Raw genomic sequence first — 20,122 nt, 5'->3', positions numbered from 1 at the left:
AAATATGTTTTCCAGGGAATCCTGTTGGAGGCGGCGCGTGAGAAGAAACGAGAAATCATAATTGTTTGCGATGTCTTCCCATAGCAGAAGAATGGCTCTAATTGTGACCTGCCATCCAATAGTTGTATGTGGTTGACGTTTTCCTTCAAATTTCCACTTCGATATCCACAATCTCGAGAAACTCGGGCAACTCAACGTGACCCTTACGGATCGCATGCCGCAGCTTCTGTTCTGTCTTTTTAACACGTGAGCTATTCAAGCAATCAAACAACTTGTCTATGCGGTCACAAAAGTTAGCAGTTGCCATTGCCTCTTGAGGGAGCTCCTTGGTGTTCACCATAGCGAGCAAAGTGATGGAAACAGAGGCACTGAGGACTTGCTTTGCCCTGTTAACCTTCATTGCAGAGAACGGTTTCTGAAATATGTGTCTATCTGTAAGTTTCGGAGCCAGCCGCAGTCTCAGCTCGTGTGTTGGTTGATAGAGTTTAATAATATGAGACCAATCTGAAATTTCATTTTCGATGTGAAGCTTATGTGCTTGCAGATTGTTACGGGTAGTCTTGATCAGGTGTGGGACATCAAATATGAAGTAAATGCGTTCATCATTTACAAAAAAGAATGGCGTTGCAGCCGACACGCTCGGCGAATTGGCGAGGCTAATGTTGGTATCTCCCTGGTCACAAATAACAGCCTTCACTGTGATTCCTATTTCTTTGAGAAGCTCAATCAGAGAAAGAAGTAAACGACGAGTAGAAAAATATGTTATAGACGCATGCCCAAATGTGTAGGCAATAGGCTGAACCCATTTTTTGGAAATGCCCGACAGAAGGAACACCATAGCCCTGTCCGCTATTGAGGATGTTCTTTCATTTCCATGATCCGTAAACCCATTAACGACATCTTGTGTAATATCATAGGCAAGCTTTTTCTTCAGCCTTATTTCATCAAATATTATAGAGCAGACACGATCACGCTTGCTCCATGACTCTGTTTTGGAAGCTATGGTAGGAAGTATTCCAGGAATAATTCCAAGGCTCATTTTAACGTTACTCAGCAATTTTCTCAAATAACGCTGTGTGGGAAGTGTGAAATAGGATGAAAAAAAGCGGTATGCTCGTGGGCCGCGAAAGTGCAAGTGCAGGGCGAATTTCTTTAGCCACAAAGGAAACCGCTTCCCTCTGTTCTTTGACTGCATTTTTACGTGACAGGAAATGAGTTGAAATACCTCATCCGTTACATGAGGCTGAATGCACTCTAGAGCTTCTGAAATTGTCGATGGTGCCTTGCGTTCCATTTTGCGCAGTCTTGATATTGTCTTTCTGTACTTGGGCACTTTGGCCTGAAGTCGCCTGATGACGTCCCTCGGTGAGTCGCGGAAGTTCCGTGGACGAGCTGCATTCATAGCAGAAAGAGCTGATTTTAATAAATTATAGAGAATTGATTTCTATATGCACTTTATTTAAAGCCTGTTGCGCTACTTCTCAGATGTAAAATAGTCCACGCTATTTACCACTCATACAAAAAAACCTTGTTGCAGCATTAAGGCGCATGAACTGCGTTGCGTCGCATTTCAGGGTCACTCAAAGGCACATGAAGGTTCATTAGAATGTCATTTGTGTGAAGCGGGTATATTTTATACACACTGACATGCGCCGTCTGTAGTAGGCGTGTAAAATGAGTAATATCAAATATAATTGTACGCGTACGTCGAACGTAAGCAGAGCCAACAGGCGTCTCCGCCAGGCGTAATATCTTGTGATTTTTGCTCCTTTCTCTGTAAGTCCTAGAAGGAAATTAAATGAACTTGAGCAACATGCGAAATTGCTACAACTGGGATAGAAAGTCTTTTTCTAGAAATCCGAAACGTTTGAGCTAGAAAGTGTCAAATTATTATATGTATACGTTTTAAATACCGACTAATGCATCATGAAGATGTGCTTTACAATAAACCATCATTCATCTTTATCATTGTATTAATTTCAATCATTAACTAAATTATAAAAAAAATCTAGTTGTTTTGGCCGAGCACATTGTACAACAAAACTATCCTGTCTCCTGGGATGCCAATTCTGTCTCCTGGGATGCCAATTGCGGGCATAGTTTCGTTTTCCATCTGATTGAAAGAAAAACGACTCGTTTCGTGTACCGAACCAAGTACAAAATATCGAGAGTTGGTTTAGTGTCAGGATGACATCAGTGATTCTAAATTAGAAGATAAACAGTAGCGCAATCGTTTGTCCTCTGTCATTCTTCGTCATCGTATTCCGTGCTGCTAGTGTGAAGATAATGAAATGAATACATACTTGTGTGAAATGTCCTGCCAAGTACAGAATCTGGCGACCTCGAAGATGATGGTGCGGCAGTCGTTGGCTTTGGGGCAACAGTGTCTGCGTATGCAAGTGAAGAAGCAATAGTTAATGGTTCCTGGCATGACAACAAAACGGACACATTTATGTGTACTGCTGTGAATTTGTCTTACATTTTCATGTACAGTAAGCAACAACCATTTTACAGTTACACAAGGCTCTCGGTAATTGTGAATTTCTGCTCGTTCACGGTAAACCAGTTCTATTTCAGTTAATTCCTGTGATGGTCGTAGTAAGTAGCACAAGCCGAAAACTATGTTCAAACACTCAATCGGATTCCGACCTCGCTATTGCAAACCTCACGCGTTGCAAATTATTGGTACAGCTGTACACAACATCTCATGAACGTTAACAATTTCAGAACTTAAGGTTTTTAGGCTATACCATTAGTTATTAGGTCGGCAACAACTTCTGCATCCAATGCAAGGCTATCTTGACCGGGCCCTGATGAACAAGACTGTAGAGGGCCGGTGTCACTCGAAACAGGGCCCAGGCACGCAGATGACGATTGTTCTGATGAAGCGACCACTGCGATTGTATGAGGGGATCCAATACCTGCGAAAGCACCGGTGAAGCAGACTTTTGAGTCGAGTGAAGGAACATTTCTTTACGCCAACAACAAGCTCTGCATTAGCGTACCCACAAAATTGGAGTGCAAGGTGTTTCACGTAACGCTAAACTTTGATACACCATTCACGAATACACGTTTGATACTCCTTTAACGGATGAGACAAACGTTACTTTATTCATAGAGTCACCTTGAGTTACCAAGAATATTTTTGCAATGCTTTTAGTTAACTCTTTTGTTACGTTTATTCAAACATGATTTTATATAATTTTTTAAAGACCAAATCTTATTTAATGTTGAGAAGCGTGCTGAGAAACCAATTGTCCGACCACTTCATTAATGTAGATACTTAGGCTATCTCTGTACAATTTTCTTCTATACATTTTTTTTTGAGCATGGGAAACAAACACAAGTCTACTCTCACCGGTGGCTGTTGCAGACGGGGACAGATAACTATTGACGGAAGTGCTCGGGCTCGAGAGAAGTGTTGATGCTGGCAATGACTCGGTCACTGCGGCATTAGGGCTTGAGTATATAGTGCCTGCAAAAGTGGAACAAAGATTTGCAGAAATATAATCTATCAGAAATGTACGTTTTTAATCGCTGAGATTACATCGAGTGGGTTCTGCGTTAATCATAATTCGTAGCTAGAAAAAGACAGTACAAAGCTTTGTTGGCAGGGCGATATTGTCAAGTGTTTAAATACACAAGCACACACTGAAAAATACCTTGAGCGAGCTGAGAGTCCCAGTATTCGGTTGGCTGAATAGTAGGAATAGCAGTCTTCTTCAGCGAAGTCATCCCGGGGTCCATGAAGTCATTTGCGGTGAAATGGTCCCCGCAGATGCGGTACGTGGCGTACAGCTGGGTCGGCGACTTTTCTAACAGGTCGTCCCTCTTTGCATACTCGATCCAAGCCTTCGACCTGAAACAATTCTGGCACAGTATAAGTTGTAATTAATCGCTGCAAATGACTGACCAAAAAACATCCGCATAATAGCCGGCCCTAGCAAGAGATTGGCAGCACTGTTTTATATTTCCTTTATGCTACACACAAAAGTCGTCAATCACCTGCTGTCACGAGGAATACGGAAGAACTTCGTCCCCGGGTTCTTTTGTCTTCTTCCGTTGTTCCCACACCAAAAAACGCAGCAGTAGCTCCCGTAATTTAATCCGCTCCGTGGCATAATAGAGGGGGCTTGTGTACAAACTGTAAAGATTGTTGCAGTCATCAAACGGCAAAGAGAAATATATTGCAGCAAAAAACGAAAAGGAGATTAAAGTCGCTGATGACAGTTATTTTTAATATGTTTGCAGGCAAGTATGTTAGCATATCGTTCATGAAAAATTCTGTCTAACTGGCTTCAATCCCTTGCGGAAGTGAACTGACGTAAAATTTTTTGGCTATAAAACAGTGACTGCTTGTATGGTTTTCTTCCAGACCGTACCTATATGCGCTAAGGACCAGTGATAAACTGTCATTTCACAGTGACCGCACACTGTCGCAATGATTGCGTAGATCGCTGTGTCCGCAACAATTTTCTTCTACCCTTTCACTTGGGCACTTTCGATTGGGATTGAGCCCTTGACTTTGATCAAAATTTCAATTGCGATGGAAAATGATCTTTGATATAGCAGTCCAAAGATCGGGAGTAAGAGCATCTCTAGCTTAACAGATGTCACTAAGTAGGTCCGAAACACCGAACAAAATTGCGTCCCAAACATAGCAGGTTTGGGACGCAATCGGGCAGCTCGATCTATGGCTCGATTCTGGTGCTCTGATGGCCGTGAACTATTCCTAATCGCGGCTCAAACGCGATCGGGGCATATTGACGCCCTATTAGGATCAGACCGATAACGGTCAAAATTGCCCGTTTCCCGTGTGACGAAGGCATTTTCACGTGGTCAATCTCAAATGTGCATTACGCTGTTCGACCCACGCCATGTAAAGTGCTTGTGTTACGATACGGGTGAGCCATCGGTAAATCTGTGTTTTAAACCGAACGTCGTTCCGAGTGATTTCTGGAAAAGTATGCTTTCGAAGTAATGCACATGCACTTCCGTAAAAGACAGTAGAAGAACAAACGGATGGCTCACGGCTCATATTATATGCTACACGTACAAAATACGTTCACGCGGCATAAAAAACGACTGCTACAATGTTCTTAGCTCAAGAAACATCAAAATTAATCCTACGGGTAAAAGGAAACAACTTACCGGGAAAATGAGGTTACTCGTTGAAAAGCGCGGTGAGGTGGGCGTAACCGGCGGCACATGACCGTCGCAGCACCAACTTCTATATGGAAATGGATAGCTTTGATGTAACCCGGTGTATGTACGTGTGATAAGCTGTTGACCTTCGAAGTAGAGTGGAAGCCAACATAGGCCGCCTGGCGGGTGGTCAGACCTGTTTTTGCTCGGCCGCGAAACGGCTCGAGTGTCCGCTCTTTACTTAAGTAAGTTTCTCTATGGGAAGCTGACCTGATTCTCGGGCTCTCGCCTGCAGGTAGTTTCAAGGCTCCCTGGGGCTTGAGTCGTGACACTGGTGGATGTGCTAGGCGCGTGGCAAATCGCTGCTCCACAAGACGACAACGTCGGCTAGATCACGACCACTCTTCAAGCTGACATCGCCGCCCAGCGACGGGACGACGGAGTGCACCGCCCGCGACCTCAGCACGAGACGAAGCAGAGATCGAACACCGATGCCAATGTGCAATACGAGGACGCGAACAAGCGACCTTGAGGTTACTGTGGACGGACGCACGGTTACCGCCCTAGTGGGCACCGGAGCCGATTACTCTTTCATCAGAGGAGCTTTCGCCGCCAAGCTCAAGAAAGTGACGACCACTTGGGGCGGCCCGCTAATCCGTACTGTTGGTGGTAAGCTTATTACGTCGTCGGGGCGATGCACCGCAAGGGTTGCAGTAAATGGACGTACCTACCCTACCAGCTTCGTTGTCCTACAGCACTGTTCCCGTCACGTGATTCTGGACATGGATTTTCTGAACGAACATCGAGCGATCATCGACCTTCGATCCAAACTCATCACGCTCTCGATCGACAAAGTCATACTTGCTACGAGACCTTCGACGCATCACGTCGCTTTCAACGTCCTTGACGGAGAACTGACTGCACCGCCCCGATCAAGCGTCATTGTCCCTGTGGTTACAGCAGAAGTCGAAATCACAAAAGGGGTTGTCGAAGGAAGCACTCAGTTGTTACTGGATAGAGGACTTGGCACCGTAAGAGGCATCGTCCGTTTTCGTCATGGACAAGCTCAAGTGCTCCTCACGAACTTCATCAAAGAATACCGGTACCTGAACAACGGCATGACGATTGCTTTCCTTGACGAGCTAGAGGACACCCGAGAAGTCTTCTCCCTCCCCAGCCAACATGAAGACGAGGCACCCAACCGAGCCAAGCAGCCCAATTTCAACATCAACTAGCACTCCCCTGAGACAGACAAGACCGCATTCGCACTTTTCTTGAAAGCTACAGCGAGTGCGTTTCTTCAGCGTCGAAGATGCGGTAAACTCTTTTGGCAAAGGTTCGCATTATCACGCACGAAAACGCTCGACCCCTACGTCGTCAAAGTCCCTACCGTGCATCGCCGCGAGAACGCCAGGCCATACGCGATCAAGTTGAGAAAATGCTGCGTGATGAAGTAATCCAGCCATCGAACAGCTCCTGGGCGGCACCAGTCGCTTTGGTAAAGAAGAAAGACGGCACACTTCGCTTCTCCGTTGATTACCGACGCTTGAATAGCATACCTAAGAAGGGTGTCTATCCGTTTCCCAGCATCGACGACCACTAGACCGGCTCTGTATCGCTAAGTACTCGTCGATGGACCTGAAAGCAGGTACTGGCAAATTGAGGTCGACGAAAGAGGCCGCGAGAAAACGGCGTTCATAACACCGGACGGTATTCAAATTCAAGGTAATGAATGCCATTTGGCTTGTGCTCCACACCAGCCACGCTTCAACGGGTAATGGACACTGTCCTGGCGGGCTTAAAGTGGTAGATTTGTTTGGTATATTTGGACGACATCGTTGTGTTCTCGTCAAACTTTGAACATCATCTGAGAAGGCTTCAAACAGTACTTGACGCAATCAAGTCCACTGGTTTAACGTTAAAAGCAGAGAAGTGTCACTTCGCCTACGAAGATACGTTGTTTCTGGGTCATATCGTCAGCAAGGAGGGAGTTCGCCCCGACCCACAGAGAACAGCTGCGATCGAACAGTTTCCACCACAGCTCGGTGACAAAAAAGCTTTGCACCGATTCCTCGGACTGTGCGCATATTACCGATGATTCGTCAAAAATGTTTGCGTCTCGCCGAACCTTTGACGTAACTTACAAAGGCAGACTTGCCATTTCAACGGGAAGGACCGAAAGCGGAAGCCTTCGAGCAACTTAAGCGCCGCCTACAGTCCCCTCCTGTGCTAGGCCACTTTGATGAGAACGCCGAGACAGAGATGCATACCGACGCGAGCAGTCTGGGCCTAGACGCTGTTCTCAATCAGAAGAATGCCGGACAGGAGAAAGTAATCGCCTACGCTAGCAGATGCCTCTCGAAAGCCGAAGCCAATTACTCGACGACCGAGAAGGAGTGCATTGCGGTCATCTGTGCCACTTCAAAGTTCCGCCCGTACTTATACGGCCGACCATTCAAGGTGTTGAGCGATCACAACGCGCTCTGCTGGCTGGCAAATTTGAAAGACCCCTCCGGCCGTCTTGCCCGATGGAGCCTAAGTCTTCAAGAATTCGACATCACAGTCGTCTACAAGTCAGGTCGCAAGCACTCCGATGCTGGCTGCTTATCACGAGCCCCCGTTAATGCGCGAGTGAACGAAGACGACGAAGTTTCGCGGAACAACAGCGATCAGACCCGGAGCTTAAACTGCTATCCCATTACTTAGAAGGAAAAACCTCTTCCCCTCCTGCTGTGTTCAGGCGTCATTTATCATCGTTCGCGTTAAGCAGCGGCCTCCTCGTGAAGAACTTCGCATCCAACAGGACCGCGCAGCTACTTGTGCCTAAAAGCCTCCGGCAGGAAATTCTGCAGGGATGAGCCCCCAGCAAACCATTTCGGGTTTGCGCGCACGTTGCGCCGAATCCAGAAGTACTACTGGCTGCCGATCAGACCAGCAGCACTACTGAACCCGATTCCGCCCTCAACCCTGCTCTTTCAACAAATTGGGATGGATCTCCTCGGCCCCTTTCCATCTTCGTTTATGGGTAACAAGTAGATCATCGTGGCCACTGACTACCTTATCCGTTTTACCGCAGCAAAAGCACTACCTAATAGTACCGAAGCAGCAGACAAATTTTTTGTCGAACAAATTCTCTTGCGACACGGTGCCCCAGAAGTAATCATCACGGACAGGGGAACGGCGTTTACGGCAGAGTTGACGCAAGCAATCCTGGAACACAGTCATGCAATCCATCGACGAACAACTGCGTACCATCTCCAGATCAATGGACTTACAAACAAACCTGAACAAACCGACTGCGGACATGATCGCCATGTACTACGTCCACGCTGAACACAAGACCTGGGACGCCATGTTGCCGTACGTGATCTTCGCTTATAACACGGCAGTCCAGAAGACTACCAGGGCGACCCCGTTCAAGCTTGTGTACGGCAGGGAGCCCACGACGACACTCGACGCAATGCTGCTGCGTGTAACCAACGAGGACAATTTTAACGTCGTCGTCTACCTGCAGCGTGCAGAGGAAGCCCGACGACTCTCATGGCTGCGTATTAAAGACCAACAGCGCACCGACAGCCGACCATACAACTTACGACGACGCCACGCAAAGTACAATCCAGGAGAGCAAGTGTGGGTTTGGACTTCAATTCGCCGCCATGGACTAAGTGAAAAGTTTCTGCGTCGATACTTTGGGCCATACAAAACCCTTCGCCGCGTCAGACAACCCGACCATGAAGTCATTCACAGCGGTATGGCAGCACCACAACGGCGACGCGCGCGCCCAGAAATCGCACATGTCGTTAGTCTGAAGCCTTATTACGCGCGTTAAAAAATCCATGGTGTTTAAATTTTGTAATCTTTCTATTAAAATTGCTTTGTTTATTTTGGAACATCGGGGCGATGTTTTTTAAGCGGGGATAGTGCCGCGCAACATTCAAAACTGTATTTTTGTTGTTTTTTAGCAGCCGCCGGCATGCGGCCTTATTACTCTGATTCTGGCACGCGTATCAATTCTGTATTCTTTGTTTGTTAATGTTCGTTGTGACGAGACGGATCCTTATCAGTTTCTTTGTCACGCAAGATGCGCCGAGATCTGCCTCGAAGATTCCGATCACTCCTGTATGTTTCTACAATGTTCCAGGTTGTTCCTAGTTCCTATTATCAGTTTGCGACGTTACCTTGATGGTTCTGAGCCGCCTTTAAATTGAGCGTTGGCGTGTGCGACGGGCATTCTTAGTTTGACGATCAACGAGCACGTTGCTATCGCTGCCGCCGAGTTGCTTAGTTCTTTTGCGGGCGCAAGTAAGCCCAGTAAAGTGTTTCTTTAGTGCAATCATCGACTCCGCATTTGTGTCATCGACCTTTTCACCAACACGTGGCAATATGATACGTGCTTGTCTCATTTTTAAATCGAAGGAAATGGTTCTTCCGCGGTGTTTTTACTCGTTAGCAGTCTGTAATGTCGAGTCTTTATATTTGTAAGTGAAAGTCAGTGGCATTTGATTTCTTGATACTGCCGTCGCAACTGATTTATCTAGGTTTATTAACATTTGTCAATCGTCGCACCAAGCGCTTCTATTTTTTCAATTGCATTACTAAAGCTGAAAGGTGCAGCGGTGGCGTAGCGGTAGAACATCCGCCTCGCATGCAAGGGGACCGGGGCTCAAATCCCGGTGCCGCGCAATTCTCCACCGGATGAAAAAAAAAAAAAGAAAAAAAATCCGCGTGTCGATGGAATTGCATACACAGGTTTGGGGTGCGACCTGATGCCGGTGAACACCTTCGGCAACGCACTCCCTCACCAGAACAGGAGTTGGCCACCCTGGTGCAGTAATTGGCCACAACCTCCTATGATAAGTTCCATAAAACCCCGGCCCTCAGTCACCAGCGGCTGCGGAACAACTGACCACGGCGACGGTCAGACCTGTGACGCAGCAGGGGGTGCTAAGAAAGCCTGGCTCCGCTGGACAGGCCGCCATTGGAAACTGACCCTGGCAATGTTCAATTCTAGAACCCTAACTAGTGAAGCTAGTTTAGCAGTGCTGTTAGAGGAACTAGAGGGCATGAAATGGGATGTCAGAGGGCTTAGTGAGGTTAGGAGGCCAAATGAGGCATATACTGTACTGAAGGATGGGAATGTACTGTGTTATCGAGGTTTATCAGAAAGGCGACAACTAGGAGTAGGTTTCCTTGTCAATAAGTATATAGCGGGTAATATAGATGAATTCTATAGTATTAATGAGAGGGTTGCAGGCATCGTAATTAGGCCTAATAGGCGGTATAAACTGAGGTTGTACAGGCCTATGCACCTACATGTAGCTATGATGACCAGGCAGTTGAAAGCTTCTATGAAGATATAGAATCGGCAATGCGAAAAGTAAAAACGCAGTATACTGTACTAATGGGCGACTCAATGCCAAGGTAGGGAAAAAACAGGCAGGCGACAAGGCAGTAGGTGACTCTGGCATTGGTTCTAGGAATAGCAGGGGGGAGTTATTAGTTGAGTTTGCAGAGCGCAATAACTTACGAATCATGAATACCTTCTTCAGCGAACGGAAGAACCGGAAATGGACATGGAAAAGTCCTAACGGAGAGACTAAAAATGAAATCGACTTCATAATGTGTTTAACCCCCGCCATTGTGCAGGATGTAGACGTAATCGGGAAAGTGCGATGCAGTGACCACAGGATGGTGAGGTCCCGAATTAGCCTAAATCTGAAGAATCTGAAATAGATTAGTAAGAAAGAAACCCATCAACGAATTAGCGGTGTGGGGGAGGGCAGAAGAGTTCAGGATCTCGCTACAGAATAGGTATTCAGCTCTAACTGAGGATGGCGACATTACCCTAGAGGCAAGGAACAATAATTTCAGAGATATGATTACTGAGTGCGCGGTAGAAGTAGGCGGTAGGATAGTAAGAGAGGATACCGGTAAGCTGTCTAAGGAGACGAAAGATTTGATGAAGAAACGCCAGAGTATGAAAGCTTCCAATCCAACAGACCAGATCAAATTGGCCGAGATATCAAAGCTAATCAATAAGCGCAAGGTGGCCGATATAAGGATGTACAACATGGAGGAAATTGAGCATGCTGTAAAGAACGGGGGAAGCCTTAAAGCGGTAAAGAAGAAATTGGGCATAGGCAAAAACCAGATGTTTGCGATAAGGGACAAAGCGGGCAGCGTTATCACTAATATGGACAAGATAGTCAAAGTAGCCGAGGAGTTCTATACAGATCTCTACGGTAGCCAAAGTAGTCAGGACCGTAATGAGATTGGCGGTAGGGAAAAACAGTCAGACGTTCCACCAGTGACGAAGGACGAGGTCAAGAAAGCACTCGAAACTATGAAAAGGGGGAAATCAGCTGGAGAGGATCAGATATCTACAGATTTGCTGAAGGACGGGGGGGATATCGTGCTAGAAAAACTGGCCACCCTGTATACGCAGTGCCTGGTGTCATCGACTGTACCGGAACCATGGAAGAATGCAAACATTATCCTCATTCACAAGAAAGGGGACTCTAAGGACCTTAAAAATTACAGACCAATCAGCTTACTGTCTGTTACGTATCAGGTATTTACTAAGGTAATCGCTAATAGAATCAGGACAACCTTAGACGGCAATCAAGCAAAGGATCAAGCAGAGTTTCGGAATCGGTACTCTATTATCGATCATATGCATACCATCAATCAGGTGATAGAAAAATGCTCGGAATATAACCAGCCCTTATACATAGCATTCATTGATTACGAAAAAGCATTTGACTTAGTTGAAACATCGGCGGTGATGCAGGCATTGCGAAATCAGGGGGTAGATGAGCCATACGTGAAAGTGCTGGAAGATATATATAGTGGCAGCACAGCAACCATAGTTCTGCATAAAGAAAGTAACAAAATTTCCATAAAGAAAGGTGTTAGGCAAGGAGACACAATCGCCCCAGTACTATTCACAGCTTGCTTAGAGGAGGTATTCGGATACTTGGAATGGGAGCAGTTAGGGATAAGGGTAGATGGAGAATACCTCAGTAATCTGCGATTTGCTGATGACATTGCCTTGCTAAGCAACTCGGGGGATGAACTGCAAATAATGATTGATGACCTAGACAGAAAAAGTAGAGAGGTAGGCTAATATGCAGAAGACTAAGGTAATGTTCAACAGCCTCGGGGAGGAACAGCAGTTTACATTAGATAGCGAAATACTGGAAGTAGTAGGCGAATATGTCTACTTAGGACAGGTAGTAACCGCAGATCCGGACCATGAAAAGGAAATAACAAGAAGAATAAGATTGGGATGGAGCGCATTTGGCAAGCAGTCGCAGAGTATGACTAGCAGCTTACCGGTATCGCTCAAGAGGAAAGTATACAACAGTTGCATCTTACCTGTACTCACCTATGGGGCTGAAACGTGGAGGCTAACCAAGAGAGTTTTACTTAGTTGAGGACAAGCCAGAGGGCTATGGAACGAAAAATGGTAGGGGTAACATTAAGAGATAGGAAGCGTGCCGAGTGGGTCAGAGAAATAACGCAAGTTACCGACATTCTAGTGGAAATTAAGAGGAAGAAATGGGCACGGGCAGGACATGTAGTGCGAAGAGAGGATAACCGATGGTCGCTGAGGGTAACAAACTGGATTCCAAGGGAAGGAAAGCGTAGCAGGGGGCGGCAGAAAGTTAGGTGGGCGGATGAGATTAAGAAGTTCGCAGGGGTCAAGTGGATGCAGCTAGCACAGAACCGGGTAAAGTGGAGAAATATGGGAGAGGCCTTCGCCCTGCAGTAGGTATAATCAGGCTGATGATGATGAACTAAAGCTGGCCTTGTTGCGTGTTATTTTCTTTATAGATTATACGATTGTCAGCAAACATGCGTACTTTGACATCTGTATCGTTGGTGATATCATTTTTGTAGTTTAAAAACTGCATTTTTGCTAGTAACGTGCCTTGCAGGACTCCTGACTTTACTTCAATGTTATCTGAATCGTAACCTTGGAAATGAACGAACTGTCGGCGGTTCGAAAGATAAACGGTTACCCCGTTAGTGATTAGGTTAGTACCGAGAATTGTTTGAATTTTGACGATCAATTAGGCGTAGGACACACGTTTGAAAGCTTTTGGGAGGTACGTCAAGAAACAAGATATCAGTTTACAAGCATTTATCGATCACAGATGCTAAACAATGGATGGTTTCGACCAATGGCGTTGTTGTGCATAATCCCTCTCTAAATGCGTGTTGCATTTTGTTGAGCAGTCTATTTTCTTCTATGTAAGTCACGATGCGCTGGAGTATGATGTACGTGCTCTAAAATTTTGATTGCTGTAGAAGTAAGAGAAATTGGGCGGTAGTTTGTCGGGTTGGCAATGTCTCCAGATTTATGTATGGGATTTATTTTATCAATTTTTCACTTCGTAGGTAGATCGGCGCTATCCAATGATTTCTTGTACATGAGAAGAGGTATTTGGATCCCCATTTGCATGTCGTTTCAGGAATTGATTTGGAATATTGTCGGGGCCACTAGAGTTCTTTGAATTGATATTAAGCAATAGGGATGATATACCAGGTTCGTTTATGTCACCATTGGTGCCCTGTTGATATTTTAATTCTGGTATCCTACCACTGACAGCAGTGAACACCGACTTGAAATGATCGGTAAACTTGCTTACGAGAAATGTGATGAGCGCGTGTGATAGGAGTATCTTCGAAATCACAGGTTTGATAAAATTTATGATATGAAGGAAGACCAGTGATATTGCGACGACAGGCCAACGTAGGGAGATTGAGCTGAGATTTGAGTGCGCTTATGTGATACAAATAGTCATAACAAATAAACCTTGCAGCGCGATTCTGAACAGATTCGAGTATCTCAATGAGGTTAGCAAAAGAAGGATCATGCGCCGCCCATGCAAATTCTAATTTAGAACGTACAAATGTGAAGTTATCAAGCCGTTTAATAGAACGGGTTTTTAAGGCAAGGTTACGGTGTCAGTACCCTAAACCTTGTTTAGCTGAATCAATGAACGTGTTGCGACCAAATTAATTATTTACTTAAGTGGATGGTCAGGTGTGAACTGATAGAATGGGAATTTGTTAATTGTTTGAAAAGCGTCCTGGCGGTTGCGCCGTCGTTGCAAGGAAAACCATTTTAGTAGGATTTAACACCACTCTTGAACGTGTAAAATCTCTTCTTGAAGTTTGGTTACATGTAACATCAGGAAATATCCGGATATTAGAACTGATGTTAGAGAGTGTGGTTTGAAAGCTGATTTGTGGCCGAGAGATTGCAACACAAATTGAAAAACCTTTCTCCCGCCTTCCTCATTCTCTGGTGACGAAATATCCACGAAAAGAAGTAAACATGCAATCTCATGCAAGAAATGACGTAAGCATGCGGTCTAGCAACACTATATAAAGGCTATCGCCTTCCGGGCGTCGCTGGCACCTTTTGTTTTAGAGCGCAGCTCTTTGGCGCCCGTTCCTGCGTTTCGCGTCGTCGTCGCCGTTGGCGTCGGCGTTGACGTCGTCCCTGTAACCAGCTCCGTAGCTGGGGCAGCGCGCGCTCCTTCCCTCACCCTCCTCCCGCTTCCTCCGTGGCGGCAATCGCGCGTGTTATCTGATTGCTGCGCCCCCCCCCCCCCTCTTCCTGCGTGGCGGCGAGGGTGCTCTCCGGTTGCCGAAACGCCGGCTCGCTATCAGCGGATCACGGTGTGCATGTGAAGCCGAAACGAAGTCACGTTCTCTTCACTCGTCAGCGGCATCAGTCAGTCGCTGCTATCTGTTCGTCGCACAATGTTCCTATGGGCCCACGTGCTGCCTTCCGCAACCTCCCGATAACTTAATCGCTCTCTTCATTTCTCCGACCACAAAGCTTCTTTCATGACAGCCAAGAACTGTTAGTGGAGTGTTTCTTGAAGGAATACGTGTGGAATATTTAAAAAAAAAAATGTGTCTGTAATTGTACATACGTGTCTTGCTCGAAATCTTTGCCCCAATCTATCGAAAAGGTGGAACAGCTGATGAACTGCGCTCAAACTTCGCATTAGGAAGTAACGTAATCGTCGGCAATTTTTTTAATGCGACTGAGTTAAACGTCCTGATACTAAGAAAAATCCGATGACAACGTTGGCTTTGTGAGCTATTAGCCATTGTAGCTTCCTTTCTTTTTTGTTAGCTTGGTTGTTTCTTGGCTGGATACTGGGTAGGGTCTAGAACCTTCTGGGCTGTTGTTTAGGACGTTGGTAAATGTTTACATTCTAACAGTACATATTTTAGTGTCTTTTGTTTGTTTTTTTAATTGCATTATGACCAATTTTTACATTGTTTTGCAGTCTTAGGTTGTTCGTGTTAGCCTTGCGAAGCTGTTTTACACGTCGGTTAGCACGGATAACTTTGAAAGTGATCCAGGGACTTTTTCAGATTTTACCTTTTTCTCTTTCACTGGAATCTAATTACCTACACGCTTCAACAATACTGTTCAAAAACGGTCACAATAAATCTGAATCAGTGGTTGCATGGCAAGCTTTTTCTGGGAGAGAAAGGGATTCATGTGCTGGATAATTTAGTATGTTACCGTTATCTGCTTTATTAAAGTTAATTATTCTATTCACTGTAGGCGGGATAGTAATGCAGCCGCTGGTTAAGGTGTACATGTGGTGAGATATATTTTCGGTAATAGACACCTTTAGCAGACCGTGTTGCGTGTTGCCGTCTGCGGTTGTGGAGTTGCGGGGTCCCTCCCATCGGCAGTGCGCATGCGCTTAATTGGCTTCGACGCGTTGCAGCTTGCCTTGAGATCGCCAGATGGTGCTAGTTGCCCGTCAGCTTAACGCATGCCCACAGCGTCGGGACCAATCAGTACGGGAACACCGGCGGTGGGAAAGATTCCGCAACTCCAGCTACGCAGAGAGCAATACGCAATATGAAGGTGCTTAATACCCAGTTGTTTTTAGTTTATTTAAAAATCGGTGCTTAGGTTTGAGGTTGAGGGTATTGTTTATTATAGGCTTAATGCGAGTGGGATCAGTAACAAGTTTATGTAAGTTAAAATTTAGCATCAAGTCAATTAGCACTTCTGGAGCATCTGATGCGTGCTTCATTGTGACCCAGTCTATGTCGGCAAGGCAAGTCCCCTGCAAGAGTAATTCTGGATTAATGGATAGGAATGGCATAAACTCTTAAATCACTGAATTTCTTGCGCTGTCAGAGAATGGGCTTCGATAAACGTAGCCGGTAACAATCATCCCGTCGCATAACAGTTTACTAGAAATGGCTTCGGCGTTGCCCAAATCGGGAAGCAGGAAAAAGGAAATAATTTTTTTTATTAACAATGCTACCTCACGCCGTGTATATGCCGGTCTTTTCGAATGATTGTTTAGTTCGATGGGGTAATCTCGTGGCCCATTATAGCAGGTGATAGCCGTGTTCCCGTAATGGCTACTATATATGTATCGTAGTCAACTAGTGTAGACTTTCAATGGGTCGTGTTTATTTGGAACACTGCGGCCGTTTACGTTTATCAGGGTTAGTCTTTTGATTGCTTGGCTCGGCGGGTTATTCGACGGGCTACTTTCGTTTGTGTGTCGTTTCATCCTGCGTCGGTTTGCTGTAGTTTCTGCTCGTTTTGTGTAAACGTATACTTTGTCTTCCTTCTCTTCGTCCAAAATATATACGGGTTTCTTAATGTATAATATGTAACAGGACACTGACACTTCTAATTTGCTGTCACGGTTTGGTTTGGTGCTGTGAAAATCCTTCTGTCGTATGTATCGTACCCTTTTAAGAAAAATTTTTAGCTCGCGTGCATGCCCGAGTGCATAAGGAAATTCAACTTTTACATTCCTAGATGCTAAGCAGCACAAATGACCAATGATTCTGGTTCTATGTATTAACGGATATCTTTTAAGCTCGTTCAGTCGAAAAGCCGTTGACGTCCTCGCCATAGCAGTGGTAGGAGTTGGCACAGCGTATCGGAAATAATCAGGGCCGCGTAAAAAACTGTATCAATGTACATTTCTGGTTCTATAGTGATTAATAAATGATTGGTGTGTGATCGGCGTTGAAAAGGTAATGAAATAATTGTATCGAATTGATGAACTCAACAAATATATAAATTGAAAACGCTTGGTTCAAAGGTGCCAAAATACTCAGAACAGAAAGCCAATGCTTGATGATGCTACTCAAGAATCTTATAAATTAGTCAATTTAAGTAACTCAAAAAGGGGAAAAACTGAAAAATGGGGTTCAAAGGTGTCAAATTACTGCCATGAGAAGGCAGTGTTTGATGATGCTTATTAAGAAAGTTTAGACTTGTAATTGATGAATTAATAATTTGGTATAGATCAAATAATGCTTGCGGAAGTTAAGTATCGTTGTATAAAAAATAAATGTAAAAAGTAGAAATAAGAAGTACAAAAAAAACAACATCCCAACTGTAAAACGCTACCGCGTGATAGCCTTAACGGCAGGGTTAGCCTTAACTAATTTTTCCCTAAAAAACAAAAAGCTACGACAGACATCGCTTAAATGTATTAGCAGGGCAAGACAGAAGGCTGGTATTTTTTTACAATGCGGCGCCTTGTCTAAATTAAACGTGTACTGCCGCAGCTTCTTGTATCGGATAATAAAAGCAGCAATTGAGCATTGCAAAGTTTATTATTTTGGAGCAGATTTTCTTCCGTGTGCTATATTTCCGGACTAGACTAGGCTTTTAGCAGTTGTACAGCCCGAGCTTTTTGCTACATAAATGATTTTCTTATACCTGCGTGTTATTAATTTCAAGTTGAATGTTTAATGTGTGGACGCTGTGTCACTAAGTTCCTCCCTTTCCTGACTAAGCCTGCCCCCCCCCCCCCCCCCCGGTAGATGCGCGGCTTAAGTTGTTTAATTCACCAGGCATTCAGCAAACATGCACTTGTGCATGTGAGTACCCGCGTTGTAGTGATACATACAGGAGCGGCAAAACGAAATGTGGGCAGCGCGACATCTACGTGCTCCATCATTGGCATTTCTTTCCATCGCGATAGCCTCGCCGGGGTGGGGCAGTGGTAAGACGCCCGACTACTGTGCCGGAGTACCCAGGCTCGAACCCGACCTCGGCGGCTGCGTTTTGGTGGAGGCGGAACGAAGAGGTGTCCGTGTGCTGTGCGATGTGAGCGCACGTTAAAGATCCCCAGGTGGTCGAAATTCCTCCTTAGGCCTCCACTATGGCTACTCTTCCTCTCTTTCCCCTTTAACTCCCACCTCCCAGTCGGAAAAAAACTATAGAAAATTTTCTGATGTTACGACAGAGTTTCTGTGCGGTTTTTGACGGGAAACCTGTTGTGACAACAGAACATTCTGTAGTAACATCAAACAATTCTGTAGTTACAACAGCAAAGTGCGACAGAACTACAGACAACAGAAATGTATTACAGAAAAACTACAGAACTACAGAAAAATCTGATGGTTACGACAGAACTACAGGATATTTTGTCGTATTTTTGACACAGTTCTGCAGTTTTTTTCGACTGGGCTTCCTCTCTTCCCTTACGACGCGGTTCAGGTGTCCATAAAAGCAAGTATGACAGATACTGCGCCTTTCCCTTCCTGTTAACCAATTATTATTATAATTATCATTATAATCATTCCCTCGCGTTAGCGAAGGCTAGGTGTTATTATGTGTTGTCGCCTAAACGTGCTTCGCGCGACTTTCTGCAACAGCTTAGCCGGGGCTCTCTGGCCCAAGGTCCGGTATATTTTCCCGAATCATCTTCGGAGCCAGCGGTATCGCTGAAACCTCAAACTTTTCGTAATTATCCGCATACACAAATAAAAGACTTCAGCTAGTGTTGTTAGATATCAGTAGATATCACAGTTACTAAGGTCTGTTATCAAAGGTTTGCTATGTGCAAAATCCAGGTAAGTACTAATTAGACTTACTATATAGTACTAATAAAACATGAATGCCTCGGTGCCTGAATTGAAAACCTCCATCGCCAACCTCCGTTGCATCCCTACGATGTCTGTTGTCACATAAAGCTTGCGTAACTTCACACGCATCAGAAAGCACGCGTGCTGAAATAGCTGCTCAAAACAATCGTTGTGCATCGAAGTGAATTCATACATGGCAAGAGTCAAATGACGCGATACTCGCTGCGTGTTATAGTGGGTAACAACAAATAAATATTAGGGGGATACTTAACCGCCGCTGTTAAGGATATGACGAGATGGCATTTCACCAGATGGAAAATGTTTTTGTTTTTCACTTTTTAGTTTTTATTTTAATTTTCTTGTTTTATTCTTATCTTTTTGTAATTCATACTTAGCATCATCAAACATTGCCGTTCTATTCTGAGCAATTTGACACCTTTCAACGAATCATTCATTTTACTCAATTATTTCGAATAATTGATTATTGTCGATTCTAAATGTTCTTAATTAGCATCATCAAGCGCTGACTTTTCATTCCGTGCGTTTTGACGCCTTCGAACTCTTTATTTCAGTTTTTTTTTTGTTTTTCAGTTATTTCACTTGATCAAATACAAGACCTAATTTTTCTCAATTACATAGTCAAGCTTTGCCTTTTAATTTTGAGCGTTTTGACACATTTGGGCCCCTCTGGCTCATTTTATTTCTTAAATTATTTCTGCTAATATTTGATCAATTACACACCTTACTTTTTCTTAATTAGCATCATCAATCATTGACATTCATTCTAAATTTTGAAGTCCTTTGAACCCACTTCTTACAATTTTTATATATTCAATTATTTCAATTTATGAATTGATCAATAAGCACTCTAAATCTTCGTAATTAGCATCATGAAGCATTTTATTTTCATTCGTAGCATTTTGACTCCTTACTACATTTTTATAATTTTCAGCTTTATTCCTTCAGTTCATCAGTAAATTATAATTCACTCACATAAGAACACAAATTACAATGATACGACATTTACGCAGCGATTGATTATTTCCTACCTAAGGTACCGACCACGCCAATGGCTTTTCGA

At 44.6% G+C, this 20,122-nt stretch overlaps 1 pseudogene; it reads right to left on the bottom strand.

The window, feature by feature from the left end:
- Positions 1 to 722: 722 nt before the first annotated feature.
- Positions 723 to 20,122, bottom strand: part of LOC146200260 (uncharacterized) — an 86,236-nt pseudogene continuing 66,836 nt past the window's right edge.

The sequence above is a fragment of the Amblyomma maculatum genome, chromosome 2 (genome assembly GCF_055883805.1).
Source record: "Amblyomma maculatum isolate TAMU_Amacu chromosome 2, ASM5588380v1, whole genome shotgun sequence".
NCBI classification, from domain to species: domain Eukaryota; kingdom Metazoa; phylum Arthropoda; class Arachnida; order Ixodida; family Ixodidae; genus Amblyomma; species Amblyomma maculatum.
This window is presented reverse-complemented; position numbering and strand designations above follow the sequence as displayed.